At 44.6% G+C, this 24,502-nt stretch overlaps 1 protein-coding gene across 1 annotated transcript in view; it reads right to left on the bottom strand.

Moving 5' to 3' along the window:
• The window catches only part of LOC111864117, a 487,205-nt gene that overhangs the window by 383,579 nt on the left and 79,124 nt on the right, over nucleotides 1-24,502 (bottom strand). The window lies entirely within an intron of this gene.

Raw genomic sequence — 24,502 nt, 5'->3', positions numbered from 1 at the left:
TTTTAGTCCGCAAGCGAACTATACCGACCGAGCGACCGCCGCTTGTCGGCGAAGTCAGTGTCAACTTTAGCGGATAGAGGGTGTCGCGTGGTCAGCGCAACGAATCCCCACGGCCGTTAATTTCAGTTTTCTAGACCGGAGCCGCTACTTTTCCATTCAAGCAGCTCCTCAATTATCCTCATGAGGGTGAATGAACACCGTTCCAGACCCACTACTTCTCAAAAAACCTGGTGGCGCTGGGAATCATACTCGGGAACACTGGATCCGTAGCCAGGAGCTCTGACCACTAGACCACAGAGGCGGTCCCCACAAGCATCAATACTATTTCCATTAAGCAAAATGCACTTTGAATCAATCAGCCCTAACAATGTCAAATTCATAAATACTGAAGAACAGAACAGCGTTCCTTTCAAGTCTATCAGAACAGCGTTTACTTCTTCTGTATATCACAAGAGAGAATTTTAGACCTCCTAACCCCAGTTTCCACTTTCCCTAAAATTTATTGAACTTTCAATGAAAATCGAATCATCGTCGCTTAAACTTCTTTAGGCCAAAAGAACTGAGGATAACGGTAGCCGAGCGGTCTAAAGCAGGAACTGTGTTCGCTCGCTCGGAAGCCGGGATCGTGGGTTCGAATCTGACGAGTCATGGATATTTGGTATGTGTTTGTGTTGTCCTATGTTTAGGTAGAGACCTTGCTACGAGCTGATCACCCGTCTAAGGAGACCTACCGTCTGTAAAATGATCATGAAACTGAAAATCAGAAGCCAGGGCCCAAGGGGGGGGGGCTGTAGAGCCAGTGAAAAAAAAAAGAAATGAAGATAACGTCACTTCGATGGCCTATGTTTACCTTGGCCCGTCACAGGACATTTTATGGAGGCAGAGACACGGAACACATTGAAACGATGCCCTCTCATCATTATGGCCGCTGTAGAGCGGCCTTTTGGCCATCTATAATTACTTTGCTATACGTGTCGGCCTCAACGGGTTTATCTGTGTGTGGACAAGTGAATGGAAGTAACGCGCTAAATTGATAATGGCGGACAGCACATCAATATACTCATATAATGCGAACAGAGCATTCGGGAATGCAGACACCCCGACATTTAACGAACCGCGTTAGAACACTGAAATCGTGTTACTTCAGCTATGAATAACATTCTGACTTTATTCAAGAGCAGGCCGGTCTGGATCTAGTCCAGTGGACTGCCCCTTCAAACAAACACCGGCGTAATACCTTAAATTAGTCTTCCTTCCACCTGGTTTCCAATTCAACGTCATCTGATTATTTGACGCTATACAAAAAGGTAATGTTCTCCCTGCGCCATGAAGACTTACGGGGAGTGTAGGTCCATATTTTCTTGACCTCGGTACTAGTAGCTGTGGTCAGCATCACACCCTAGCCACACCACCCCTGGGGAAATAGCTCCCGGTTTCCTTTCGATCAGAGCCTGGTTGGGTCCCCAGAATCGGCCTGAACAACGTAGAGAAATTCTTGACCCCTTCGGGACTCGAAACGTAACCCCTCTGTCTTCCAGCCCGTAGCCAATCGCTATACCGGCTGCCCCATCGCAGCTTCCTATTTGGCGCTGTGTGGTCTAATTTTGTGACGTCGTTAGAAAGAACTACAAGGAAACCATCAAAGAAATGTTAGAACACTGTGAAGTTTTATTGGGATACAATCCATAAAAGTCTTTGTTTACTTCATGATTCCTGGGGCGTGAAACACAAATGGAGTAACTCTGCAGACTTTCGAACTCTATTTATTCGAGAGAGTGCCGCCACGGAACAGGTCGCTAAATAAACTCACAGAAAGCCAAATTCGAATACAACTTGAGGAAACGTACACGGGTCTAGATTCATGACTTGTCCGCAAAATTCTCTTCTTGCGCTAGGAACTCAAATGCAGATAAGAGCATTAATTGTATAACTGATAAATATACTTAAAATATTTTCATAATACACGCAGAATTCTTTTTTATCAACTGAAATTACATGACCCTCTTAAATGAACATTCTGTTAATTCACGTGAGGCTTGTCAGACTACACGTACAACTCAGGGAAGAAATACATAAAAAGAAGCTGACGGTAACATTTGAAATGTTAGGTAAATTATGCTGTAGTATTTCCGATGCTTGGTAAGGTGTTGAGTCGCGCATGCGGCCATATACTGTGCAGATCAAGAGAGTTATAAACTCACTGGCCTTCTGTGTAAAGAATTATACTGAGGCGACGGAAAGTAGGTCCCCTGGCCCTTCTTCTTCTAGCTGCTACGCTTCCCCTTCCAACGTACTGCTACATATTCCCCTCCGGTCAACCGGCCATTCTGTTTACATGACTGGGGACTGCCGTAACCCTAGCTAGAGAGAAGCTCTTTGTGCTGACTGACAACAGGCTAGTGGGAGGTGGAGGGGAATATGTGGCAGTCAGAAAGGATCCCCACCACCCACGGGACTTCTTGCCGCTGCCTCAGTATACTTTAAGGAGTCTCCTCTTCTAATGCTGACTTTACTACTAACGTAAACGAAGTTCCGTCCAAATTCAGGATGAATATCAAGTAAAAAGGAAATGGAGACCAAGAATTCAGGAAGACGAAGCCATGGTTTTACAAAGTTACAGCTACTGTGGCGTCACGTCAACACCGTAATGAATTAGTACGTGGTTTAATTGTTTCGTTACAGAATGTTCTGTTAATATGCTGGTACATGATTCGGCTTTAAACCTTTAACTACGTTCATGAACATGCTAATCAGCAAAACATAATTAATTGTATTGCAAGCAACGAACCTCATAGAGCGGAAACCTTCCTCAGAAGCTCAACTGCCCATTATTTTTTCAAAAAAGTCCGCCACTGTCCCCTATCTTCAGCATCATGAATCCAGTCTACGTTCTTAAGCCCTATTTACACACTTTAATAATATGTTCCCACCTGAGCCTAACATTCCAATGTGACTTATTTCTTTCGGGTTTTCCGACTAATGTTTTTACACATTCCTCATGTTTTCCTGGTGTACTGTATGATGTCTAATTGGTGGAGGCACAAATTACGATGCGTCTCATTATGTAATATTGTCCAACCTCCAGGTACACCCCCCCTCAAGTCTAAATGTTTCAGAAAACTTTAATATTATCGGCATAACAAAATACGCTTAGAACTAATCTTAATCTATTTAAATATTTAGGAGAATGGAGGTAGTGTTACTGTGGTAACTACCTACCAGATTACACGGTGTCATAACCTAGAGTAACACGAATATGAATATTCGCCGATGCAAATATTTCAAATATGCAATTTGATAAACACAGCAGAACTTCGGCATTGCTTTAACCTAGTCTGTAGTAGGACGGAAGTCTTCTTCTTCTTCTTCTTCTTCTTCTTCTTCTTCTATTCCTGTTGCCCCCACTTGGAGCATAGGGCATTCGTGAAACGCTTCGTTTCACTTCAGCTTCTTAATCCTATACACAGTCGGTAGGACTCCTTGGACGGGGGATCAGACCGCCACAAGGCTGCTACCTACACAAGATATGTATGTATGTATTTATTATGAGAGGGGGTTGGTTTCCCCATGCACTTAGACCAGTTATTGGTCCATTGTGCGTCCCCCTTTTAATTTCTACTGTCGCCATACCCTACCGGTAACGATGCGAGCCATGAGCCCCCGTAGAGCCAACGAGGTCGGCCCTCGGTACCTTGATGCTTCCCCCATCCACCAGAGGCATTGGAGACTACTTGGGCGGGAAAGGGCCTGTAATTTTGCTCAGAGGTTTCCTAGAGACATGAGTTTCTTTTACGCGCCGTAAAGCTACGACACGGGACACGCGGCTTAAAGTCCCTCCCGGAGGTCTTGTTCCCTGAATTTTTCCGCCCTTAAAAATTCCACGACCTCCGCCGGGTTTGAACCCGCGTACCTTGAGTCATGAGGTGGGAACGTTGCCCCTAGACTACGGAGGCCGCTTACCTACACAAGATAACACAAACACAGAATAAAGGTAGACAAATGTCCACGCCGTGAGTGGAATCGAATCCACGACCCCAGTGTTCGAGCGGCCGAAGACAGTTCATGCTACCGTGACCGGCAATCAGCTTAATGTATATCATGATAAAGTAGACGCATAATATTAAAAGGAAAATGAAACACGACCCGTACATCTTTAAATGAACATTTGAACACTGTACAATACAAGTCCACTTTGACTTGTTTCTGCATTTATTTGTAACGTACGTCATTCGAAGCAGAGTGTTTCTGGCCCTGGTGTTAAGATACCAAGGAGAGGTAGGTCTGTTGGCTACAAGCTTAGCTGTTGAATATACAAGTGCTCAGTTTACTATAAAGTATTTTTCGCAGATCATCACCTGCTTTCAGTCATGTGATGAATCAATTTTGAAATTTATTTTAAACTAATAAATCGACAACTTCCAACGACAATCAACATTAATCTTTGGTTGGCACACCACAAGTTGCTTTGCAGTCATGTGTGTTAATAAAATGTAATTACAGATAAGCAGGAATCGAATACAATTACTTATGAAGCAATATTCCATGAATGGATAGGGGAAATCACTTACTTACTTACTTACTTACTCATGCAGCTGAGCCCTTCTTGAGGAGCCGCCAATTCAGCAGCTAGTCAAGAACTTCCCAGCATTTTATAGAACCCGAAGGTACATTACCGTGTTCACAAGAGCCCTCCACTGGTCCTATTCTGAGCCAGATCAATCCAATCCATACCATATCATCCTATCTCTATAAGGTCCATTTTAATATCATCCACACACCTACGCCTTGGTCTTCCCAGTGGTCTCTTTCCTTCTAGCTTTCCCACCAACAGGGGGAAATCACAAAATTTCGAATTTCGGCACATTCAAGATCTAAGTTCATGATTTGTTTATTCCGTCTTGCAGTGCATACACTTATCTATCTTCTTCTCTCACTTTCACTACATGTTTCGGCATAAGAATGCCATCTTCAGGTGCTACTCAATTCACGTCAAACTAGTACATTGTATGCCTTGTCTTCACTTTAAAATAACTAAAATATATGTCCATCATATATATTGACAAATGTCAATCGTAAAAATATTAAAACTGTTCAGGGTTCCCGATCGCTACGTCGTATCTTATTACGCCAGTCCTGTTCATCCTAGTCTGTTGGAGCTCTTCTTCCCTATCGTGTATATCTGCAACGTGAATTTGTATTCATTAATACTGTGTTCCGTATTTTATCTATTACTTGTGGTATTATAACTTTTAATAATACTCACAGTATACTCACAGTGCAACAGGACGCTAAAATATAACATTCAAGATCTTTGGTGACACATAAAATCAATAATTCTTTCCAAACCCGACGACCATGTCCACAGCACATTAGTGTTTTGTACTTAGCTCCAATATTCAAACTCCTACAGTAAGAAATTACAAAACAAAAGGCTACTTGCACTGTGTGTTCTTATTTACATTTCATGCCATTTAACCAGTGCACGTTGAAACTGCTTTCATCTGTCTCTCTCTCTCACTTCAGCTTCACTTTATTGCCCACTTCACAGGCGAACTCCATCCACTTCACAATCCTCCTTCGAATTGCGGTTTCCAGCAAACTGCGACAGTTTCACTGCTGGGTTGGTTAACAAAACACAATTATTCTTAAGCAGAAGCAGTTTAATCTTATGGTCAAGTACCAGGGAATCCCACCAAGACAAACGGCGGGCGTCGACCCTTATCTCTCGAACTAGCTGCAGTAATGACTGAGGTGGTAGCAGCCTCTTCCTTCTGCTGTGAAATCCTTCCTAACCCGGTAATTCCAAGTGCCTGGTTCAATTTAACGTTGAATAGTCATGTGCCATCTCTCGGGTTTAGACAGGCATACCTACTGTTGTATTCCCAAGGATTTACACCGCTCTCCTGGGTTGTGACCTCACATTCAATTCACTCCCGCCACAGAATCCCAAAACTAATGACCTGAGACATATATCCTGACCCAAGAACATTCTAAGTAAATAATGCAGACGCACATACTGTTCGAAACACAATAGTGTTTTTGTTTCTTTGCTTCTTCTGTATGCACGTCCATACCACTGCATCCATTTCGACTACATCTGACACTATGGTAGAGAACCTCTCTGGCGAGATTTTTGATACTCAAAAGCCAATTTAAGTTTAACTACTTCAATATTACGGAATCCCCACAAATATTTACTTACTGCTGGAACACCGTTTGTCCACGTGCACTGGCGTTTATTCCAACCTACAGACCATAGAAAAACAAAACACCAGAACACTGATTACTCTATAATATTGTCTTCTATAGTTCTCGAGACATTCAATTTTCAAAATATAACATAAGAACAAAAAGTGGTTAAGGGGAACTGAAATGTCTTGTCCTACTCATTAATACTCGGCTCGAACCGCACAGAAATCACCTTTCCCAAAAATTATCCTGCATCACGTAGCTGTCACACGGACCGCGCAGAGAACACGGCTTCCTAGTTACTCCATTGGTGCGTGTTACGAAACCGAAGACTTGAATGCGAATGTTTTCTCGAGGCTTCATAAGAACGTTCGTACCTTTTCAATATTTTGAAGTTCATGTGACTTTACACGCAATTTCCGACTCCATGGCTAGTGACTGGCCTGTTTTCTGCCTGTCTCAATATTCCAGATGCTACTGGTCAGGTGACCCAAAATTGTATACTTCCAGCTGAAACTAATTAGGACAAATGGCTGCAATTAACTCTGGCTTTAGTCGTGTCCTAAGGACACCCCACCGCGTGGTAACGAATGGCCCATTAACGTCAAAGTCTAGCAATGTGGAGCCAGAAACCTTCCTGAACCTTTCCATGACGTTCGTGACATCACAGAGACAATGCAATGTACGTAATATTCTCCACAAACACAAACCGTCTGCATTGTCCGCAATAAGCGCATCTGAAGAAAATAAAATTAAACTTTTTAATGCAAAACATCTTGATCAGAATGAGCTCAATACATTTGTAGTAACGGGGGCGCGCTTTGGACAGCGATATTATGAACTGCTGTTTGTGAATCAACAATTACATACTCAGTGTTTTGGATTTAGAGAATTAAACATCTATCGAAAAGTAAAGTTCAACTCGATGAAAGGAGTGGAAACTGCACTATTTTTGTTTTATTGCTAGTGGGGTGGGACTAAGTCCCTTGTACTGCGGCCACTTCTGGCCTACTGTACCAGCCCCAGATGATATGTGAGGGTGATTGTGGAGCAATTGGTGGAATGAAGATTGGCAGGGGAAACCGAAGTACTAGGAGAAAAACTGCCCCAGCGCCACTTTGTCATCCACAAATCCCAGTTGATCAGACCCGGGCTCGAACCCGGGCCGCCGCGGTGGGAAGCCAGAGACTAACCGCTTGAGCTATGGCGCGGCCACAAACTGTGTACTAAGTGAGCGACTGTTGCCTTCTGAATAAGGTCTCTGCCCACCATGGAGTTGGATATAAGCTAATGTTAACATATTACGTTTCGACACGGGCACACTTGGAGCACACGTTAGGAAACACACTGTCACATTATTCAGTGATGTCACAAGTTAATACAAACTATATAACTTCAGAATAATGAACACCAAAAACCGACCTAGAACGTGAAACTCGGCAAAATTCATAAATCTCTGTTGGAAACAAAGATCATTACCGGCGCCGAGGTTTAGCATTTCAATGCGCCCTGAAGCAGGGGTGACGGAGCTACAAACCGTGGGGAGGTGTATAGGCCCTGGAATCGAGTTAGTCACTGCTACAGAAATGAATAAGGAAGTCTCGACGCTAATGGCAGAACTGGATTGCGTTTGCTACTCACTGACCCTGGCCGCGCCATTGCTCAAGCGGGTAGTCCCTGGCTTCCCACCCGGCGGCCCGGGATCCATCCCGGGTCTGGTCAAGTGGGATTTGTGGTGGGTTTCCTCCGAGTACTTCGGTTTCCCCTGCCAATCTTCATTCCACCAAATTCTCCATCATCATAATCACCCGGGGCAGGCTACAATAGGCCAATCAGCGGCCGCCGTGCCGAGTGGACCCAGTTGGACTCACCCCCCACTAAGAGAATTTAATTTTAATTACTCACTGTATAACGGCATAGCTGTTAGCGTTCTAACAGTATGAGCTAGTATGTACGCACATACGGACTAAACCTAATATTATGATATTTCCAATTTGAAATGGATATGAAATAGGTACTCACTCTTAATGAGCCGGGGTAGCGTAGCCGGTATAGCGACTGGTTACGGGCTTGATGACCGAGAGGCAGGAGTTCGAGTACCGGTAGGTGCAAGAATTTTCTCCTCTACATGTTGACCAGACCGGCTCTCCGGTCCACCCAACCTCCTATCCAATGGGTACCAGGGACTCTTTCCCCGGGGATAAAGCGGCAGGGGCGTAAAGCTGACCACTCACCTCGAACAAGTGCCGAGGTCAAGAAAACGTGGATTATACATCCGCTCCCCCATACGCCTGCATTCCGTACTGCTTGATTAGTTAAGCAAAGGGACGACTTTACCTTTTACTTTTACAGGCTGTTAATAAATACAAAATACCCAATTTCCAAAGCCCTTACTTCAATTTCTGGTGAACCATACAAATGTTAACATACGTCTTTAAGAAAACATGAAACCACAAACTTGTTTCCTTTAAAAATTTCCTTTTCTATTTCCTGCTCCTCTGTTTTGAGGCTGTTCCGCTTTAATGCAGCTTTCTCAGGAAAGTGCAACACGAAATGTATTTCTGTAACCTTCCCACGAAGAACATGAGAAGGAAATAGCTACTGTGCGAGTTTCAGCGTTCATGTCATGATGACAACGACATTAGCAGCAGCAGTAGTAGTTATGTAGAAGACGAGCCCGCAAGACAGTACTGACACAGGCCGATGAAAGTCTGCATGGATTCATTTGGCTTCTGAAGAACAAATCCACGAAGCCATGGACTTTTATTTCTGATGGGGTGAGACTGAATCCACTGGGTACTGCGGCCAGTGTTTGGCCTATTGGAGCCCCAGATGATAGGTGAGTGTGGAGCAATCGGTTGAATGCGAACTGGCAGGGGAAAGAGAAATACTCGGAGAAAACCTGCCCCAGTGCCACTTTGTCTACCACAAATCCCACATGAACTGACCCGGGCTCTAACCCGGGCAACTAACGGCCTGAGCTAGGGCGCGGCTTACTAAAAAGCCGAAATCAGAACCCCGGGAATTATCCCGGTATGTTAAATGTGAATTACAGACATTCAGTGTCGTAAAAATGGTTATTTGTAAACAAATGTACTCCGTGCATCAATGATTTACGTACATTAATAGCAGTGTTTATTAGTTATGAGGGTAGGTAATTAATGAACCTGCTATGTATAGCGCATTATTCTGCTTGCCATGAAAAATACAAGCGTTTTCTTGCAAGAGTAATATTTCTAACCACAAGAAAAATCGTGTTCCATCTTCCCGGTAATGACTCCTCATGAATGCGGTAACGAGAAAGTTAGGAATCGCTCAACTTAAACTCAACTTTGATAAAGTCGGATCATTATTAAGAAATTACCCGCCCTGGGGCAGAATTTCTTGCTCTGTGAGCAGGACCAGAAAATTACAAATTCTATGTATATAGTCGTGTGGCGCACGCAATTTCGAGACCCAGAGGAACAGAAGTGAAGGCACGGAACCCACAAACGTTGAAACTGGAGACCTTAAGTTCACGGGCACATGACATAGAATACACGCAGCTGGAATCAATACCCGGTCTATGACGTAGTTTTATTTTATACTGTCACGCATAATGTGTTTTCGTGACTAATGATAATGGGTTCGGAATTTGGTGATTGGATTTATTGCCACTTCTTTACAATTACAATCAATTACGACAGCGCACCATCAGTGACTGCCTACGACTCGCTCCATTCCTTACTGGACTACGAGTGTCTTCTCTTCCGCTGTGACGAATGACGAACCACGAATCACTCATATGAACGAATTACGACTCTTTTACAATTTCCACGAGGCTCGAATGTAGGGCACCATCCCAAACGGTTCCTCTGTTGTTCTGTGTTGCCCTTTGACACAAGAATCTGGGTTTAGCGACTATTCGTTGTAGTGGTTACGTGATTATCGAGCCGTTGCTCAGCAGTGGATTATTCCGTAACAATATTATTTGCATAGCGAGACCTGTAGTTCGCTAAGACCTAAATGAACTGTATCCCATGAAGAAAGGTTACAGATTTTGTATATAAAAGGGTAAAGCTATCCTTGTAACAGGTTCAATCGGTTGTGAGACGTCGAAGCTATCACATTTTCTTGATTGTCTGCTCACAGATGGCGGTGAAGTCAGTTTTACGCGACGGCCGCCCTTTTCCCCCAGGAAGATTCCTGCTACTCATTTCTATTAGAGGCTGAGTCGACTCTAGAGTCATCTTGCGGCTGGAAGGATTATAGACCTAAGATCTCGTATGGGATGTAAATACAACCCATAACTAAGTAGAACCCTCTATATTCTGTAGAATTCGAATGTTCATTACCGTCTCCACGGCTTATCATGAGCCATATTAATCCATTTCATACAATAATAAATGTCACAGGTCTGTGACTGGGGAATATACTCTACTCACACATGGACACGAACCCAGAACCGAAAGGAGACCGGAACGAACATTGCCTGCACCCAATAATACAAGATACTGCAACGTCACAAATCTGGAGGACTTGAGAAAAATCACGGAAAATGTCTGCACCGTTGTCACCGAAATGATCGAAGTGCCTTAGGCACGCAAATTCAGTAAAACCTTCGGAAGGCAATGGCATCGTGTGACGTAACATTGAAAGAATTCAGAATCAATGCATCTGTAAGAATTTACTTTCCAGAATAGAAACGTGGCATGAAATTCGTCTCAGGGACCAAGACGTGTGCAATGAGCGTCCTGGGGCATAAGCAACAGCGAATTCCCGAACTTTCTGCAGGTAACACCAGATGATCCTGACAAAAACAGAAGGCAATGCAGAGCCCATGCGGAAAAGATAACAGACTGTCCGAAAGCGTAACATGATACAGAAAAATTGTTCGGAGATCTGAAGGAAAGTGATCAGACCATCAAGGCTTGAAACAGGCCTCGGGGACCTAAACCTTAAAACGCAAAACAGGAAGAAAAAGTTGTGAACTGTCAAAAAACTTCCTCAGTAAGTATTTTTACGTAGATACAAAACAGTATACAATAAAACAAAGTCAGCTCTTGAGAATCACAAATTCAAATGTTAGGGTAGCCTGTACTGCAGAACATGAAGACCATTACATTAAGTGCCACAAATTGCATTTCTGGGGTGTTCATGTAGACACGGGGGCACTTTCAGTGTTCATGGGCCTTTGCTTAGGTGAAACAAAGAGAGAAGATTCAGCGACTATCTTTGTCTCAATCTTCAGATAACATGAAGTAATACTTGGTGTCCGTCCGTCCGTCCATCCATCTCTGTTGCTCCCACTTGGAGCACAGGGCATCCGTGAAAAGCTTCGTTTACTTCAGTTTCTGAGGCCGAGGGCACACCAAGAAAACTGGAAACCGCAACACAACCGCGATTTCAGGCAGGCAACTGGTTTCCAGATTAGCAGGCGTACACTGAGGAAACTTACGTTCGATTAGTTGCTCACATCATCTCAAGTGGGCGTGCACTTCTCTGCTGCAAACAAACTAGAATGGGACCCGCAAGTGTTCCCTAGATCTAGAGGCCGGTGTTTCATAAAATGCTAAACCTTGTCTGACCCCGGTGGCTCACTCGTGTGCTTGACAATGTTTGACTCTTCTGAATACCGTTCCTGACGTACCAGGTTCGAATATCAGTATGAGAAACAATTATGCCTGTCCTCAGAGTCATTGTGTATTTCGTCAGCCATTCAAGACATTATCCTACCAAATTTACCGTCCCCAGGGATGTGATGCAGTGGAGTTTGGTAGACAGGTACAAAATTTTCGAAGGAAGATAGAGCTTTCTTCATCAGATCACATGAGACTGCAAAGTTAACAATCATCATCGCCATAACCTCACATTTCTTGCATTTTCCGGGCACATATCACGGCCATTTTGTCTCACCTCTTCAGTGAATGCTTACAATCGTTCTGTCAATCAATCTAAAGTTCAATATATCTGATCACCAGCTTCTGACCGCCGCAACTCTGGTTCGACCCCAGGTCAAGTCGTGTGGAATCTTTGGTGAACGAAGTGGCACTGGGGCAGGTTTTCTCTGAGCACTTCGACTTCCCCTACCAATTCAAATTCCACCAACTACTCCACACTTAGTGATCATCCTATTGTGACGCGACGCCTGAAAGCCGTGATCCCCCAACCTGCTGAGAGGGGAGCCTCGCGTGGCAGTTTCCTAGGTAACGGTTACCGAACCGTTTCCGTTCCCGCGGCAACGAATAAGCTGGAGACCGGAAACAGAACACTTAGACCGAGAGGACGGAAGTGGCGACAGACTGCGACAGCACACGGGAGTCGAAGAAGAGAGGGACGAGATGCAGACAACTGTGAGGGATTCGCTATCCAGAAGGAGTTGAATGAGTGGAATTGTGCCACATCAAATCCATAGTTACTAGTCAGGTGTACCCCCCTACACGAAACCGTATAGTCTTCATATAGAAAGCGTCGTTAAATAACCACTCAAACTAAAGAATACATCCGTTAAACATCCGATACACATGACCGCCAGTTCGCCGTGTTTTTCTTGCAACAGTGTCTCCGAGAACTGGCACGGAACTGCGAAGCAACCTCATGCAGAAATGAAAGCTTTGTAAACAAAGCGGTGAGTTCTGGTCTGTAAGTCCTTCGGTGTGGGAGGGGTAAAAAGTGACGCTAATGTGGCCAGGGGTTAGATTTAGCCCAAAGTGAAGAGGGGACTGCCGGTAGCTCTGTGATCGATAGGAGCACCTCCTGGAAAGTCGTCGAGAGCCAGTCAAGTCCCTTGACAGTGGCTCGTAGCTCTCAACCCAAAGCAAGCCAAAAAAGTCTTTCTACTGCAATGTCAATATTCACAGGGATTATGCTAACACCACTTGAATACAGACCGAATGTTTGTTCGTCTCCAGAAACCAAATGGCTTCTTCATGGTGACAATACAGTAAATTTGTCTCTAAGTACCCTTAAAAAAAGAAATGATGAAAAGTTGACACGTGAAACCTTCGGGATCCTAAGCAGCACAACATGGAGTATCTGTATATATTCTTGCGTGTTTAGATTTTGCGTCACCAAAATTTATTTGTAACAAGGTGTCTGCGATTTTCTGCACTGTGACATTCGTTAGTCCCAGACAGAACAGGTTCCTCCGAAACGTTGGTAATCATCTAAAAACTATTCGGTGTAACAGCCTAACCCAGAAGATCACAATATAAACATTCACCTTCATTCGTCAATTCACATTTCGCATTGTGAGTTACATGAACCAGCGGCCTTCACGGGAAGGTAAGTCACTAAGCTACTGAAAATATAGCCCGAATGTTTATTAACGCGTTCATAAAAGGACGCCAGTTAATTCACGTTCACATATAAATGAATCCAGTCCAGACAATTACACCCAATTTCTCCTGTGGTTCATTTTAATATCATCCGCCTTTCCATGCCAGCTTCGAAGCAGGAACACGCTAAAATACGCATGAAACAAGAAGAAAACCAATAATAAATAAATCAATGGCTACTTCCTATTAATATTTGCATTCATTAGGTCCACTGCCTTTTTGGCATCTTCATCATTTTGAATGGAAAATGACGTCAAGCAAGGATCCAACAAGACACATTAAAAAACGTCTCTCAGGTTCCATTAAGCTTAGCGATAAATCGCCTATAAAGGGGAGTACCCATTAAGCAGCTCTTTACATAAAGAAGCTGCCTGTCAGTGACGAAGAGCGTTTTCAAAAAAGGAGACACGTTCTGGCAGCTTGCGGACATCAGCATAAAGATCCCGCAAGCCTCAGGCTCGCTCTTGATCAAGAGATCTTCCCATGCGCAATTCCTGTCCCGGCACGCCTCCCGGCATTCATTGCCTTCAGTGCGTACAATTTACTTGCAACACGTCTGAACTCTGCGTCCACTGACTTCTTAAACGCGCTCTCACTGCCTTGTTCCCCGATCTGTGACTTTACACAATATTTCGTTCCTCCCTTAAATCTCTTTCGTTGCCAGATCCCCTTTAGCTCGTTTCTCTTCTAAGAACTCCATTATTTTGTCATTCGCTCTGCACAACCTCCCGTATTTATTTCTGACCTTCCTTTCTCTGTCTTTCGGGTAGACCCAGAGTTAGATGGAAAGCTCAGCTTTAAGGATTCGAAATATCGGACTGTGGCTATAGCACCCAACCCTTGATTAACATTAATATAACTGTTAACTTTTAATAATGAAGAGCCCACTACGCACTATGAGGTATGGCGAGGTTCTCTTGGTCACACAAGCGCTATTTCTGGCGGCCTTTTAATGGCGTTTCATTACGTCCTGTGATTAGACCCAATAAAACGGTAAACCAATATACCTTACAACTTTACGAGCTCAGCTATTGGGGACCGTCTAACAGACGTGATTATCTCGCTTGGAAGTAGAGGTTTCGGTCAAGGACATCGTCACCTCTTGAGCAAACCTCTGGCTCGACAGTTCTCGCTCGTGCAGACTGTCCACACGTCATGGTTTTATTTGGAGGGAGAGCCTAGAGGTGGTGGGTCTTCATATTGTCCTCCTGACTGTTGGTGTGATGCCTTGTCACTTATATGTTACTTCTAGAACTGCTAGGAGCTGAGCCCTTCTTGAGAAACCGCAATTTCTGCAGCTACTCAAGAACTTCCCAGCATTTTATGGAACCAGAAGTTTCATTACCGTGTTCACAAGAGCCCACCACTTGTCCCTATCCTGAGCCAGATCAATCCAATCCACATCATCCCATCCTATCTGTTTAAGTTCCATTTTAATATTGTCCACCCACATACGCCTTGGTCTTACCAGTGGTCTCTTTCCTTCTGGGTTTTCCACCAATATCCTATATACATTCCTCCTATCCCCATTCGTGCTACATGTCTTGCCCATCCCATTTTCCTTGACTTGATCATTCTACTTATACTTGGAGAAGAGTACAAGTTATGAAGCTCCTCATTATGCAGTTTTCTCCAGCCTCCTGTCACCTCACAATACTTGTATGTATACTAGAGGTACAGACATGTCACATAGAAGCAGTGGGTGTGCAGTTGAAGGAGACGCGACAACAGGCTTGCAACAAATGTGAGTACCTGCGCACTGCGATAAGCACCACAGCAAGGCTGACGAAGGGCTGTTTTCATGTCAATTAGACCTAATGCAGGGATGCAGGGATCTGTGTGGCTACGTCACTCTGCAGTCTCCACGTGACAGCATTTCACGTTCTTTGTTCTTCCATTTACCTCGCACATAAAAGAGCATGCCGGAAGGGAGATGATGTTTGGGGTTTTATTCGCGAGTATTTTGGACGTTTCGGTTCACAAAACAAATATACTGTCACGTGTCCGGAGTTTGCGTAACTCATAAGACGGGTTAGCTGACAGTGACACTGTGTACGAGAGTGCACGTCTGTGCCGCTACTGGGAAAGGTACAGCGATCATCCAGCTCGTGGTCTTGTTCCTATACTCACTGGGCTACAATAGTTCCTCGAAAATTGAGTGCCCCTTTGTCAACGCGGTATAGCAAGACTCCAGGTTACAGTTGGAGAAAATGTATATTTCAGACGTGAAAGGCAGAAGCGAGTGTATTGAATATCGAGTGGGAGGAGGCTAACAACCCTAGAAAGTAAAGTTAAAGAGAAAACTAGTCTGCTATAAAATTGTAGTACACCGGTTTCAGGCTTGAATGAATTCTCTGTAACAAAGGGCTTTGCTCCACGTCATCAGTGAAGATGCGTACGGACAGGCAAGCACGCGCCTTCCCACTCACGTCACGAACTCGGCTGGTGCCATAACTCTCAGGCGTCACAGACGAGGGCACTATTTGCTGGTTCAGAACTCCACAAGTAAACGCCGTCCAGTGTCACTAACAAATATTGTGTTTTCAGTCTTCCATCCTTTGTATGTTTCGGTCGGAGCGACCATCTTCAGAAGGACATTACCAATACATGGGGAAACTACTATGGATATAATTGTTAAAGGATAATATTTTATATTCATGACACTGTACTAGTAGTTTCCGTATGTACTGTTAATGTTCTTCTCAAGATGAAAGACTGATTTGTCGACCACACTGGACGGCGTTAATAGCCTTTAATACTATTGCTAGTGTGACGGACCAGGATTAACCAAATCCAAGGAAGTCTAACTTCGGAGTTAACTATATCCCTTTATTTCCTTACGGTAAGTCAAGTAAGTGGTAAAGTTTTCCGTGTGCTTAATTCTTTAAGCATCAAGCCACGAAGACTTATGGGGTAATGAAGGTATAGCTCCAACATTAGAAAGAGGTGAGTGGTCAGCTTCAGGCCCCAGCCGCTTTATCCCCGGTTCCTACTGTATATGATGTGACTGGGGGGGGGGGCTAGAGTAAGTCTGAACGGTGCGGTACACTAAAATATGTTGTACCTGCCGGTTAGTCCAGCCCGTAGCCCGTCACTGTACCGACTGAGCTATCCTGCCCCCACCCCATATACTTAACGGTATATTCCTCGCTATGATCCCGAACAAGGAAATTTAAAACCTCTCTAGAAACTCACCATAATCTCACTAAGTGATCAAGGCGGATGGGGGTGAAGAGTGGATGGAGGTTAGCAACAGTGTAGGCAGCCCGCACCGCAGAGAACGCAAAGAGGCTGAAGTAACAATCAGATTCAGAACTAGGTCTGGCAACAGCGGACGAGTTCAAGGTAGCACTCCGTGGTTTTAGTCCGCATGCGAAGTATACCGACCGAGAGACCGCCGCGTGTCAGTGCAGTTAGTGCCAACGTTAGTGGATATAGGGTGTCTCTCGGTCAGTGCAACGGATCCCCAAGGCCGTTAATTTCGGTTTTCTAGACCGGAGCATGGTAGACACATTTGGGGGGGGGAAAAAAAAACTATCTCTGTAACAGGCTTTGAAGGCCCATAGGGTTGTGACACGTCGAGGCTTCCACATCTTCTACACAATCTGCTCACAGATGCCGGTGTGGTTGTGAGCCTTACGCGCCGGCCGCCCTTTACCCCCAGGAAGGTTCCTGGTACTCATTTCTGTTAGAGGCTGGGTGGACCACGTGGTCATACTGCAGCTGGAAAGTTAGGTCAACTGAAAAAATCCACCTTATCGGGACTCGAACCCATGACCTTCCGGCTTGTAGCATAGTGCCTCAACCAACCACGCTTTGTGACTACAATGATTTGTTTTCAGGTCAAAATCTTGTAGTCAGGAAAACGGAGAACAGCCCAACATCATACGTTACACGCTGATATCCTTCTGCGCACAACTGTACTGTTTGCTGCACGCCGTTATAATATTCCTAACTGTATCACTTACAGACCAGGATAAACCCAAAGAAATTCAGTAAATTGATGTATAGCAACGGCAAGGGTCGCCTATCCCGGTACTAAATTATCTTATATTGCTCCGAGATTTCCATTTTCCCTTTGTTACATAAAATTCAACACTGAAATTCATGGACGGGCGTTTATGGCGACGATTTGCCACCTAAAGTTTATTTAAGTTACGGGCGAAGTTCCACTGAGTGATGTTATTAGCTTCGTTCCCCAATCTTCTGCTTCTCAATTATGGCAGTGAAAAGTTCTAGAATCACTTCAGTGGAGAGCCATCCCCGCTTGTGAGTCCTGTAAAACTGAACCCGAAAACCACAGCCTTCTCGAGATTATGTACACAGACATTGTTCTTGCAAGGCGATGGAGTAGGAGAGAGAGAGAGGGCGCAACTCGAACTCAACTTCCGTCCTGACCTCTCTTCGGCGCTTCACGCAATTAAAGCTTTGCGGCTCTTGAAAATGAAAGAGGAAGGCGCGGAACTTAACAGTCCGGTGTTCTACCCCCCACAGTATTATTAATTCTGAGGGCAACTGCGAAGATTTTCATTTACAGAGAACAGTAAGCATCAGAAGAGACGGGGCGACCTGTACCCAGAAGTCTGGATCTTTACAGCGACGTCTCTCTGTTTCCGAAAGCAACGCGCCTCAAAGTCCGTTTGCTTTAATGTTCTCCCAGCCTTGCAGCACAGTGACCGCGCGGTCTGAGGCATGAACCGTCTCAGCCCGCTCCAACACTGGGATCGTGAATTCGAATCCCACTTGAGGCATGGATGTCTGAGTGTGATATTCTCTTTGTGTTGTTGTGTGTGTAGGTAGCGGCCTTGTGACAAGTCGATCCCCCGTCCAAGGAGTCCTACCGACTGTGTATATATTAAGAGACTGAAAAGGCGGCCAAGATCCACAAGGGCTGAGAGCCACAGATAGATAAGTTACTTTATTAGCCCACTTTCCCTCTTCTTTTTAGAAAAAAATAAAAGTAGGCTTATGCTATCACCATGCTGCCTGTGTCTTTGTGTGTCTCTGTATCCCCTTAATAATTTTTTAAAGGCTGAACCAATCCACATATATATCATGGTACCTGAGCTCACCTGAACAGCGTACTTCATAAATCCCTCAACATCAGTCTGTGTCTACATGTGTATCCCTGTCGTTGCTAGGCAACGGCTTGACAAAGACGTTACCGTGGCAATGAATACATAATCAACAAGAGAACTTTTGGAGGCACAGTTTCCTATGCGGTGTCACATCAAAAGAAAGTAGGCGATTAGTTCTTCCGAGAACTTGTTGTTTAATACGTAACGAAGTGTCTGGATACTTGCATCATCACATCATTAGCACTTTCCGACGAATGTAGCTTCATAAACACTGTCTGGTTACGTAACGTGGCGTAAATATACAGAGAGTTCTCTTCCCGTTTAACTTTGATTCTCAACAGAAAAGCAAGCTTGGAAACACTTAGACGGCTTTTCTCGGGCGACCATGGTCATTTCATTTGCGAAAACACTCTCGCCAGTGGAGCAGATGTAAATCCTATGCTTACAGTTTGATTGCGAACGAACTTAGGTTTCCATATTTTAACGTACACAGATTTTACATCAAGCACAAAACAAATTCCTGGCCAAGGTGACCCCAGCTGGGATCAGGGGGCGCCTTTCCCGGGCACCGGAGTTAAGCAACAATAACAAACCTCTGATCCATGTTTTTGTGTACTTCCGCTCTCGCTGCTGACGGTGTAGAATGAACGGGCGCGTCGATAACAAGCTGTTTCACAAGAATCATCTTCGTCTGAGAAAAGCATCGTTTTAAAAGCATAAGGAAAACAGAAAATTGAAATCCGAGTCATTTCTGAAAATCTTAATTAAACTGACAAGGGCCCCGGCAAAAGACGCAACAAATGGGACAGTCATGACTAAATCGGGTCGCATCCGTTTTGTCTTCCTCTTCGCTTCCAGTTTGGAGCATGGGGATGATTTCTCAGTTTCACTGGTCATTTTACAGACTCCTGGACGAATGATCAGCTCGTCGCAAGGCCTCTACCTAAACACGGGACATCACAAACACAGAATAAACACATCCACGCATTGTGTGGAATCCGAACCCACGGTCCCGGTTTCCAAGCGAGCGAAGACAGTGCATGCCTTAGACCGCTCGGCTACCGTGACCGGCTGGCATCTTCAGTTCCCTCCGTACACGTGTAATATAAATGTCTCTAATTCGGTGGCGCATTCTTGAACACTTCTTAACAATTTCGCTTCCGCCGCTTGCAATTTGCTAGTGTGCTTATTCTTCTTATTCCAGTCCCATGTAAGTCCTCTGTTACGGCACCTCACAACACAGTAACCGTCAGCACTTCAGCACACCTCCGTGGAATTGGGGACACGATATTTCCGCTTGGTCAACTTGACACTTTGAATGTCACCAGAAGCAAATACGTGTGAGGGAGGGTGAAGTCCTCCGACCCCACAGCAACACAAGGGGCTATATCGAATACAGGTTGTCCTGCAAGGATATCTTTGGCCAAGACTTCTTCAGCCGCCGATCACAGTGGCCGCGCGGTCTAAGGCATGAACTGTCTTCGTGCGCTCGAAGACTGGGATCATGGGTTCTAATCCCACTTGAGGTACGGACGTCTGTGTGCGTTTATTCTGTCTGTGTTGTTCTCTGTATAGGTAGCGGCCCTGCGACGGGCTGATCCCCCGTCCAAGGTATCCTATCGACTGTGTACAGCTTAAGAAACTGAAAAAGTGGCCAAGGTTCAAAAGGGCTGTAAAACCACAGATAGAATTCTTTAGGCGATCAGGCGTAGGTCTGAGAACTGGACAATATTTCGTGAGGTATGCTGCTCGCACTTCAACAGCCTGAGTTCAGATCCTGGTACACAGGACACATTTATCCTCGCTCTTTACAGAAGTAAACGAAGACCTGATTACTGCGTTGACACAAATTATCTCTGCAACAGAAGAATAAATAATCGAAAATGTGCAGAAGCTCCTAGGAGGCATAAACAGAAAAAAAGAAAAAGCTCGACTCGACCAAATCCTTCCTAAGCTAAGTGACCCACAGAGTCCATTCACACGTACAGAACTGCAACTTGAGCCCGATTTATTTAACGACGCTCAGTCTATATAGGAGTGAATCCAAGACAGTGAAGTCGGTGGCTGCGATCCTGACTTCCAGCATCTCACTGGAGTTACTGAAGAAGTCTGAGTACGCCTACATTCGATCTCCAGACAGAGATTCGAATCCTGGACCTGGGGATTCATCCAGTCAACAACAACGCTCAGTCCCCATGTCAGGAACAATTTACAAGCAGCTTCCATCCCTGGTTTCCTCTCACCAACAAAGTGATGACATGATGTCACGACGTATTTGTGTTTCTAGCAGTCAATAAAAACTTGGCAACGTCAATCTGACGACCTTTCAAACAAAGTAAAAGCGAAATTACACTCGAAAGTGGTGGACAGGCTCCTGTTGTTACTCTTAGGAGTGTGGACCGAATGGCTGGCAGAGCAAACCCAACAGAGCGTGTACGAGAGGCACTCCAGTGTATACAGCTAAGACAATAAATATCTAACCTTGAGCTAGAGTTGTACAGTACTTCCAATACAAAAACCGCCCGCTGTCCTGTAATGAATGTTTTCATTGTAAGTCACTAACTGGCAGCAAGTGCTTACAGAGAGAGAGGAAATAGCAAGGGCTGCAAAGGGGCGTGCTAATAGTGGATTTCGTCTGTTTGAACAAGCAGTTCCGGGCAAAACTGATACATCCTGCTTCTGGCCCGACAGTTCTGTCTAACTAGGTGACGACATGATGTTGTGTCATTCTTGAGATGGCTCTTACTCAAGAATTCCCCAGTATTTTACGAAACAGGAACTTTCATTACCGCGTTCACGAGAGCTCTCCACTGGTCCCTACCCTATAGCAGATCAATCCAGTCCATACCATGGCATTCTATTTCTCTAAGATCCATTCTAATATTACCCTCACACCAACGTCTAAGTTTTAGTAGTGGTCTCTTCCCTTCTTTCTCCCCCACAAAATAAAACATGCGTGTTGTATACCCTGCCCATCATATACTCCTTGACATGATTAGTGTAATTCCCACAGACCTATTGCTGTTACTAATATTAACATTATTATTTAATTAATTTAATTTATATTATTGCTAATCAGTTTGTTTTCTTTTTCAGAACTATTTTAAGGTTTATTGATATAATTTCTCTTCTTCTTATTGTCCTTATGTCTTCTTTGCTGTGTACCGTAGAAATAGTTTTCCTTTCCTCTGTCCCGTTTCCTGAAGTGGTCCTCTACCTTTTATCTTTGTCCATATGGAACCTTAAAAAAACTCAGTGGTCTGTAGTCCGCAAGCGAACTATATCGACCGAGCGACCGCCGCTTGTCGGCAAAGTTAGTGCCAACTTTTGCGGATAGAAGGTGTCACGTGGTCAGCGCAACGGATCTCCACGGCCGTTAATCTCGGTTTTCTAGACCGGAGCCGCCATTTCCTTTAAATAGCTCCTCAATTATCCTCACGACGTTGAGAAGATCCCGTTCCAGACCCACTACTTCTCAGAAAAAAAAATCTGGTATCGCCAGGAATCGAACCGGAGACCTTTGGATCTGTAGCCAGGAACACTGACCACTAGACCACACAGGCCAGACAATGCAGTACCCTATTCTCACGCCAATTTCAGTAGAAAGACAGGCGTTTAGAGTGTATATGAACTTCTAAAGCGTAGTCTTCCAGAGTGGCTGCCACCCGGGGCCTTCCACCATTTGCCTGTAATGAGAGACACTCGCTGGCCTTCCAGCACACCGCCACTTCTTTCATAGCAGAGCTTCACTGCGAGAATGCAGGCAACATTGAGGCTCCTGCAGAGGTGACGTCAGTTGCCGGGTCCTGGGTGCCGCGCCGGTCAGGAAATTCTGAAGCGTGCAGACTTGCTGCAGACGGCCTGGGAAACCGCACTTTATTGTGGGGGTGAGGCGGGGGTTCGTCAGGTTACTATATAGACTATGTAGACTTAGGGCTTCGAAGAGTTAAAAGGGAAAATGCTACAACAGCAGAGGAGACAGAAGTAGAGGCGTGTGGGGCCCATGTGTGCCTCTACAGACGCAGCTAACTCGGCCATTACATGACAAAAGTTATTCAAGTATTGGATTAGCTTACGAGTTACCAGGGAAGTAACCACATTTTCCGCGCACTCACACGGAGTTCCAGAGCGCTATCCCATAGACTTCAATGAAATTGAGCCCCCCCCCTCACCCCCAGGCTAATATGAACATTAGTCACTGCGTCTACCACTCAGTTCATTTCTGGCGCACACTTTCCCTAACTGCATCTGAGCACAAGTAATTCTGAATGCACATACTTGTGAAATTATTAAAAAATTCTGTTTCAGGTTAGAAAATTGATTTGTTTAGTGACTTAATGCCGATCGCAGTGGCCGCAAGGCATAAACCGTCTTCACCCACTCGAACACTGGGATTGTGGGTTCGAATCCCACTCAAGGCATGTCTGTCTGTCTGCGTTTATTCTGTGTTTGTGTTGTCCAGAGTATGTAGCGACCTTGCGTTGGGCTGATCTCCAGTCCAAGGAGAGAGTGAGTGACTTAACACTTACGAACGCCTTTTCGAAAGTTGCTGACAGAGGACAGTTTGTAGCTTCAGGAGACCGGCTTCATGAAGTAAGGCTGCGAAGTCAGTAAACCTAAAACAGGATGCCTTTGAGATATACGGTTCACATGAACCACTTGGGTGGACAGTTACAGGAGAATTACAGCTGTGAGGAGAAGTGTGGAAGCCTGCAGGACATCAGGAACTTGTCTGTTCTGAACATACGCTGCAGGTTTCAGTTGAAACAAACGAGAACTCTAATACCTGCCAATACAAAATTTTTTCTTGTTAAAATGTCATCTATAAAAACTGCGAATTCGGTTCTTACTTAGATAAAAATACAATCACTCCCTGGAAAGAAAGGCAGCAGCGTCCCTCTCCCTGTGGTGCAACTTTCCGACTGAGTTGCGAGAACTTCTGGAAAATCTCTCGTGTGTCTAGGCATCGTTCATTTTCCTCTTATTTTCAACAAATATTAATATGCAAGATTTGAGGCTTTCATGTCGGTGACTGTGAAGAAAGCAGTCTTCTGAGATTTTGCACCGTGTATATGTGGTGTTAACCGACGTTTCGGTTCCAGTCTGCTTTTGCCGGTTCTCACGGTCTCTTCGCTTGCGGATTTCTTATATTTTTCCTTCTACCCTGAAGATGGAGGCGATACGTTCCTCCGAAACGTCGGTTAACACCACATATACACGGTGCCAAATCCCAGAAGACTGCTTTCTTCAAATATTAATATGTTTAAACCACAACTTCAAAGTCACAAAACACAACGGCAAATAAACTAGAATCATATAGAAGAAGCTAATAATATCCCGCCAATGGTTGCTATCCTGAGCCACATGAATTCAATCCATCACGTTACAAACAGTTGCTCTGTAACAGTCCACAGACATAAGTAACTGGATCCTAACAAGAGACATGCCCGGCTTGCTTCAAGGAAGCAGACAGCGGTTCAGCAGTTCAGTTTCAGTATAATTTTAGGCATTTTTTTAATCAATTTCGTTCGGTTTCCAGCTCACTAGACAGGATGTACGGAGTGCTACAGAGTTAGCCACTGGCTCCACATGAGACCCGAAAGCTAAGATCATGTACATTGCTGCAAGCGAACTGTGGAGCAGATGAATGCTGGAAACCACATAGTGAACATTTACCCCTGTAATATAGACAACTGTACGGAACATGTACATTAATACAGCACTCAAAACTCTTCCTAATGTTCTAAGCATTGCTATAATATCCGTGTTCTAAGCAATTTTAATACATCGACAGATCTGCACTGGACAGTACGTGAAATGGAAAGGTAAACAGAATCACTTAGTATCTCTCTCCGTCCATAATTAGTATGAGTGTTTCGACATTCAGTCTCTAAAGCAAAAACATACAATGTTATATTC

This window comes from Cryptotermes secundus, unplaced genomic scaffold (assembly GCF_002891405.2).
Source record: "Cryptotermes secundus unplaced genomic scaffold, Csec_1.0 scaffold708, whole genome shotgun sequence".
Classification (NCBI taxonomy): Eukaryota; Metazoa; Arthropoda; class Insecta; order Blattodea; family Kalotermitidae; genus Cryptotermes; species Cryptotermes secundus.
The sequence above is the reverse complement of the archived record's forward strand: the minus strand, read 5'-3'. Positions and strand labels throughout refer to the sequence as shown.